Raw genomic sequence first — 8,198 nt, forward strand, 5'->3', positions numbered from 1 at the left:
CTTATTCGTTGACTTACAGCATTGATTCGTGTAATTGCTCAATGTGTTTATTCATGCACAGAGATAAACATTATATTAACTCTAATAACCAGAAAATCAATTCTCCCATGTTTTTTCACAACAGAAAAAAGGAAATGATTTTCTTAGCTAACTTCCGGTGCATGATATCTGTGGAAGTCTTGAGCTTGTTTCCAGTGGGAAGACAGTTTTGTTCTATGGCGCTAAGTTTCAGAGTATGGATATTAACACTTTATCTCTTTGACCTGAGACTAGCAGAATATTTTCACTTGTAATAAAGCTTAACTCCCAGGACTACAAAAAGCAAAAAAAGGCAATTTTATTACGACACAGGAACTTCAAGTGCCTTAGACCCTGAGGGATCTGTAGATGTTATAGTCTATTCAGTGTAATAACACAGTCTTTGAGGAAAACTGTCTAAGCAAAATCTATAGGAAATGATAAAAACTGCAGGAAGGCTTAAAGAAATAATAAAACTACAAGGATTCTACAAAGACTGCTTTCAGAGGACCAAGGAGAAAACTGAGGGGATTTTTAGTAAATGTCATTTATTCTCTTGTCAAAAAGAGAATAGAGCTGTCTCACTGGGCCAGTCGGCTGGCGCCCCTCGTTCCCCCGCTAAGGGCCCTCCGTATCCTCCTCCACCCACCCCAGTGGAAGAGGAGATCACTGCGCTCGCCATCCACTATGGCCCCGGGATGTGCAAGGCAGGCTTTGCTGGGGATGGTCCCCCCACCCCCCCCGAGCTGCGCTCCTGTCCATCGTCGGGTGATCCCGACACCAGGGCGTGATGGTGGGAATGGGCCAGAAGGACTCTTACATGGGCGACGAGGCCCAGAGCAAGCGGGGCATCCTGACCCTCACGTACCCCGTCGAGCACGGCACTGTCCCCAACTGAGACAATGTGGAGAAGATCTGGCACCATACCATCCACAACGAGCTGCGCATGGCCCCTGAGGAGTACCCCGTGCTGCTGACCGAGGCCCCCTGAACCCCAAGGCCAACTGTGGGACGACTCAGATCATGTTCGAGACCTTCAACATCCCAGGCATGTATGTGGTCATCTGGGCTGCGCTGTCCCTGCATGGCTCTGGCCGCACCACTGGTATTGTCATGGACTCTGGGGACAGGGTCACCCACACTGTGCCCATCTACGAGGGGTACGCCCTGCCCCCACGCCATCCTACGTCAGGACCTAGCCGGCCGGGACCCGACGGACTAGTTTATGAAGAGCCTCTCCGAGTGTGGCTGCCGCTTCACCGCCGCCGCCGAGCGGGGAATCGTGCGTGACATCAAGGGGAAGCTCTGCTCGGTCGTCCTGGACTTCGAGCAGGAGATGGTCACGGCCGCGTCCTCCTCCTCCCTGGAGAAGAGCCATGAGCTACCCTACAAGGCAGGTGATCACCATCCCGAGCGAGCGGTTCCGCTGCCCGCAGGCGCTCTTCCAGCCTTCCTTCCTGGGGATGGGGCCCGGTGGTATCCACGAGACCACCTTCCACTCCATCAGAAGCGTGGCGTCGACATCCGGAAGGTCCTCACTATGCTCGCGCGGTGCTGCGGGGCGGGCCGCCGTGTACCCCGGCATCGCCGACAGGATGCAGAAGATCACAGCTCTGGCGCCCAGCACGATGAAGGTCAGGATCACCGCTCCTCCGGAACGCAAGTACTCGGTGTGGATCCGGGGCGCCCTCCCGGCCTCGCTGTCCACCTCCCAGCAGATGTGGATCAGCAAGCAGGAGGATGTTGAGTCAGGCCCCTCCGTTGTGCACTGCAAATGCTTTTAAACGGACTTGGAGCAGATGTGTAGCATTTCCTCCATGAGTGAATTCCCGAGTATGCATTTGCCCTGGTCAATGTATACCCTCATGCCGGCCTCCTGGAACTGGAACAAAGCTTTGGAAAGAAGTGTGTCCTTGAAGCTCGCATCCGATATCAGCACTGATTGTGAAACTTGCTGCTGATCTTGACCTTGTATCCAAGTTAACTGTTCCCTTAGTATGTGTTTAATACCCAGTACATATCTTTGATTTAAACCCTTAGCACCTCTGGCTGGGTCACTTTGTGCCTGAGGTTGAGAACATGGTTATGGAAGAAAAATCCATTGACTGGAGAACCTGCAAGACCCTGAGTTTCTTGATCTGTGCAGGGTATTAATGTGTTAAGAGCTGCCTCTTCCAGGATTTCTCTAGAGGCTGGCAAGAGTCCTGAACGAGCTGCCATTTCTGTCTCGAATGGTGGGAGCCTCAGGACCCACTTTGCTTTCTTACCTGATGTTTTCCTGCCAGAACACCTTGGGCTGTTAATTGCCTTGAGTTGGAAAATGGTTTGCATTTACAACTGTAAATTTATTCATTCTTTTAATTTATGTACAGTTTTTGCATACAATCCTCAATTCTTTAAGAGATGACAACAGATTGTGGTTTTCTACTGTCATGTGAGAATATTAGGCCCAGCAATATGTCATTGTGTGAGGAAAATAAAGTGCTGTGGTTAAAAAAAAAAAAAAAAAAGGCAAGCAAGCAGGATTGTTTGTTTGGTTGATTTGGTTGTGGCTTGTTTTCTTTGTAGACATGTAAACGATGGAAGACTATATGACTTAACACTAGTCATGAAAGTGATTATTTGGCCAAATACCTAAAGCAAGAAATAAAACTTTATATTTGTTTTGCCTTTCATATGGATAGAGATTTTTATTTTTTTTTATTTTTTAATTTTTTAAAAAGATTTTATTCATTTATTTGAGAGAGAATGAGTGACAGAGAGCATGAGAGAGGAGAAGGTGAGAGGGAGAAGCAGACTCCCCAAGGAGCTGGGAGCCAGATGCAGGACTCGATTCTGGAAGTCCGGGATCATGACCTGAGACTAACGCAGCCGCTCAACCAACTGAGCCACCCAGGCGCCCTGGATAGAGATTTTTAAAATGTACTTCGGGATCTATAGAAAATGATAAAAAGAAAATTTAAATGAGCTGTAATTCTGCTGACTAGTTAACCAGTTGACATTTAAAAACAATTCTATAGTAATACAAGCACACGTTTTAAAAAATTCCAATAGTACTGAGAGGTTTAAATGAAACAGATGTATTTCTCCCCTCTCCCACCCCCCAACCACCTGTCTATTTCCACCAAGCTGCAGTTGTTAACAATTGCTTGGGAATCTTTCCAGAAAAGGAACTGTATCTCTAGACACTAAGAGATGTGAGTGTGTGTGTGTGTATAAAATTAAGTTTTGGGGGGGGTGCCTGGGTGGCTCAGTCAGTTAAGCGTCTCTTAATTTCAGCTCAGGTCATGATCTCAGGGTTCTGAGATTGAGCCCCATGTTGGGCTCAGAGCTCAGCTTGGTGTCTGCTTGGGATCCTCTCACTCCCTCTTCCTCTGCCCCTCCCCCACCTCTCTCTCTCTCTCTCTCTCTTTCTTTCTTTGTCCCTCAGGAAATAAAAAATTAAAAAAAATTTTCACAAAAGGTTTATGTCATTCTATATGCCTTGAATTTTTCATTTAATAATATATTTCAGATCTTATATCAGCACCCACAGAACTCTCACATTATTTTAACAGTTGTATAATAGTTCATCATATAGCGTACTGTAAGTATTTAACCAGTCCCCTGTTGATTCAGATTTAAGTTATATTTTATTTCTGCAAATATATATGTAAAGCCTTGACAGCTGAGTAGCTGATGAAGAGATGTTTACATTTTTTATTTTGATAGATACTGTCTAATTTGTGGAATCCATTTTCTCTTCCCCCAACATTTGAGAATTAACTATTTCTCTAGCACTGATGTTATGAGACTTAAATTTTCACCAAGTGAAATTCAGTTCATAGTATTCCACTTTTATTTTTTGTTAAATGGACAGACATTTTACCTAAAGCAAAGTCAGAATGTACTTGCTTGGGAGCATGTGGTGTCTTAGCCCAGTGATATGTGGACTAACAAAGGAGAAAGGAAATATTTTCATTTAATAAGATTGGATATGGGGGCGCCTGGGTGGCTCAGTGGGTGAAAGCCTCTGCCTTCGGCTCAGGTCATGGTCTCAGGGTCCTGGGATCGAGTCCTGCATCGGGCTGTCTGCTTCGCAGGGAGCCTGCTTCCTCCTCTCTCTCTGCCTGCCTCTCTGTCTACTTGTAATCTCTGTCAAATAAATAAATAAAATATATATAAAAAAAAGATTGGATTGGCAAATGTGGCAACACCGAGTAAACTTTGTAGGGCTGTGAATTTTAGGAAATTTTTAAAGAGTAGATTAAATTGATAACTCTCAGGTTCAAGAGATGGTATGTAGCTGGGGAGATGGGAGAATGGGTAGGGTCTCAGTTTTGCAAAGTGAAAAGAATTCTGGAGATTGGTTGCAGAGTGTGAGTGTTTTACCACCATTGAACGATACATTTCAAAATGGTTGCAATAAGATGAATGGATAAAGATGTGGTATGTAGTGTTCCGTACACGATGGAATACTACTCAGCCATCAAAAATAAAATCTTTTTCAATGACGTGGATGGAACTAGAGGGTATCCTGCTAAGTGAAATAAATCAATCAGAAATCATCACTAATATGATCTCACACATATGTGGAATTTAAGAAACAAAACAGAGGATCACAGGGGAGGAGAGGAAAAAATAAAACAAAACAAATAAAACAAGACAAAATCAGAGACAGACAAATTATAAGAGACTCTTAATCGTAGGAAACAAACGGAGGGTTGCTGGAGGGGAGGTGGGTGGGGGGATGGGGTAACTGGGTGATGGACCTTAAGGAGGGCACATGATGTAATGAGTACTGGGTGTTATATAAGACTGATGAATCACTGACCTGTACCTCCGAAACCAGTAATACAGTCTATGTTAATTACTGAATTTAAATTTAAAAGATGGTTGCAGTAGTAGCTTTTATATTATGGGTATTTTACCACAATTAGAAAGAAAGATAACGAGCAAAATTATGTTCTATAGAGAAAGAGACCAATTACCTAAAATGTAATTTCAAGAGTATAAGGGAAGAGACAGTACCAGAAATTCCATCAAATCCCTTCCAGGGCCAATTAATGTCATTACACAATCAGATAAGGTCCTGAATACAAAGATCCCGGTATGGACTCAGATGTAACGTAAGGCACAAATGACAGCATCATCACCCTTACTCTTCTTGCTCTGCTGTACTTGATGGCTACCAGGACATTTCCCCAACTGGAAAAGTACCTGTTCTCTGGGGCCTAATCAAATGTTATCTGCAAACACACCTGCTGTCATTGTCTCCAACCCTGAAGTCCAGATTTGGTAGCAGGAGTCGAAGACAATGCAGAACCCCAGAGAAGAGGAAGACCACAGTGAGCCCCAACGCCTCAGGTCATTGTGTGACCTGCACCATTGTTTAAAAGCACCCTATAATATTTTTGTCATTGCTTCCAGTCATCTTGTGAGAGAAACCAGAATCACAGGGAGAGTGAAGAACCAAAAGCCAGAGAAAATCATGACTTTAGTTCACAATGACTCGGAGTCCCAGGTTCTAATTACGAAAGCAGACAAATCACTGTTATAAAAATAAAATGCATTTATCTTGGAAAGGTGACTCACAGTGCATGTAAAGGAATTATCTAACGAAAATGTTCCACAAACTTAATAAGCCCATTTCTCCACCATTCAATTGAAGGTGAACGGTTGCTTGCTGGCATTCACCCTTCTAGCTTAGCACAGCGGAGAGGTTCTCAACTTTGGGAGCACTTTAGAGTCACCTGCCAAAGCTATTTTTAACAGCTGATGCCCTAGGGTCATAGCAGACCAATTAATCAGAATCTCTGGGGTGGGTTTCCGGGTGATTCCAACCTGCAGCTCAGGCCAAGAATCACTGGTACAAAGATCGTCAGCTTCAGTGTGCATAAGCCTTGGGGAGGCCCCCCCCCAACAGAAATATGGCTTCAAGGTTTGGGATTTTCCCAAGATCTGTATTTCTTACATGCATTTCAGTTGATGCCGATCCATATGGGTCTGTGCACACTTTGAAAAATACTACAGTGACCAAAATTCCTGACTTTTTTATCCTAATCACAGATCTCTGTTGCTACTCAATAAATCTGGTTCCCCTGGACTTTGTTAATAAGGCTCTTTACCCCAAGCCAGTCATTTTTATTGCTTTGCCCTGAGACATGTCCAAGATCTTCACATATCACTTGCAATGAGTGGCTCCAAAAATGACTGCATAATCCAATGAAATCCTGACCAAGGTTAAACATAGTAGAAAGATTACATCGTGGTTTCTCCATGCCGTGGTTTTGGTAATAACTCCTGGAGGTGCGCTTTAAAGAATAACAATAAAATGGGGGCACCTATGTGGCTCAGTCAGTTAAGTGTCTGCCTTTGGCTCAGGTCATGATCCCAGGGTTCTGGGATCGAGCCCCACATTGGGCTCCGTGCTCAGCGGGGAGTCTGCTTCCCCCTCTCCCGAACCCCCTGCTTGTGCTTGTTCTCTCTGTCAAATAAATAAAATCCTTTAAAAAATAATAAAATGTTCAACATAATCATCAACATCAAAAGCAACAGTGGGGTTGTTCTGCTGGGTCACTATGAACCCGAGAATACTTTTTTTTTTTAAAGATTTATTTATTTGGCAGACCGAGATCAGAAGTAGGCAGAGAGGCAGGCAGAGAGAGAGAGAGAGGAGGAAGCAGGCTCCCCGCTGAGCAAGGAGCCCGATGTGGGGCTCGATCCCAGGACCCTGGGATCATGACCAGAGCTGAAGGCAGAGGCTTTAACCCACTGAGCCACCCAGGCGTCCCCCGAGAATACTTTTTAAGTAAGTTTATGCAAAATAAGGCCTCTGAGGGGTGCATTTGTACTTTGCCTTCTGAGGTTTTATCCTTATTAAATTTTACCATGATTCTTTAAAATTTTTATTTTTTTAGAGAGAGTGTGCACACAGTGCACAGTGGGGAGGGGGCAGAGAGAGAGAGAGAATCTCAAGCAGACTCCACATCCAGCATGGAGCTCAGTGTGGGGCTCGATCTCAGGACCCTGAGATCGTGACCTGAGCTGAAGTCAAGAGTTGACTGCTTAACAGACTAAGCCACCCAGTTGCCCCACCATGATTATTTTCGACTACTGCTCAACTACTCACCTTAATGTCACTGGCAAATGATGGGCACGTGTCTGTTTTATTCCTCATGTTGCTGAGAGAAATAGGAATTAGTCTAATGGCCAGGAGATATCACATGCATTTGTGCTTTCTGTTTCCTCAGCTCACCTTGAACTCTGTATACCTGTTTGAAACCTTGTAGCTCAGAATGGGGTGGTCACAGTCAACACTGTGGAGTGGAAAGGGAACAAATGGGCTTTGGGATGAGATAAACCTAGTTCAGACTCCCAGCTCCACTTCTTACTAGCCGTGTGACCTTCAGCCAAACCCTAATTTTATAAAGCCTCATTTTTTTTTTTCTTCTGGAAACGTGCAGCTACAATACTACACTCAAAGGGGTATTTTGGCAATGATTAAATGAAACACACCCACGTTTAACACATTGGTTGACACATAGGTGTTCAAGATAAAGGGTTTTTTCTTGCATGTAATTCAGATAACAGGAACAGGTAAGAGCGGAAATATGTAGATTCTTCTAACTTAATCCACTCGGAACTTATGGGAAAGGAAAAATAATTACAATGTGTTGGGCTAACCCTCAGAAGGTGACTCCACCAAGGGTGACTGGGCTCACTCCAGCATCAGGAGAGGGTGGGCAGGGAACACTCTGGGCGCCCGGTGGGAGCCAGGCCAGGAGCCTGAAGGCCACGGCCGAGAACGAGGCACGGGGTGAAGCCAAGGAGACGAACCCGAGCCAAGGAGAGGCAAGGGCCAGTACTCGAGGGCAGCAGGGAGTCAACCCTGAGCAATAGCCAGCCCTCACAGACCTGGAAGAAGCCTAGAGGAGGTAAAGGGTCGGCCTCAAGGAAGAGATCTAGAACCCAAGAGTCTGCATCAGGAGAGATGGCGGAGTCTGGGCAAAGTGGGACTCCGGAGCTGCAAGGCGCCAGGCGAGGGTCACCCAGGAAATAGGTTACAATCGTATCTTTTTATATTAGCCTGGCTAAACTTTTCCATCCTTCTCCAAGTCTCTCCCTCTGTTAGGCTTTCTTTGATGGGTATAAATGTATTCTTCTATAATTAGGCATGAAACTAAGAAGAGCAGGCTAAC

The 8,198-nt window shown here is 44.9% G+C and overlaps 1 pseudogene across 1 annotated transcript; it reads left to right on the plus strand.

The window, feature by feature from the left end:
• The first annotated feature begins 680 nt into the window (after positions 1 to 680).
• Positions 681 to 1,802, plus strand: LOC308352592 (actin, cytoplasmic 1-like; annotated as a pseudogene). The gene has a single exon. The product of its transcript is annotated as an actin, cytoplasmic 1-like (transcript).
• Positions 1,803 to 8,198: the final 6,396 nt, after the last annotated feature.

This window comes from Martes martes, assembly GCF_963455335.1.
Source record: "Martes martes genome assembly, chromosome: 11".
Lineage (NCBI taxonomy): Eukaryota > Metazoa > Chordata > Mammalia > Carnivora > Mustelidae > Martes > Martes martes.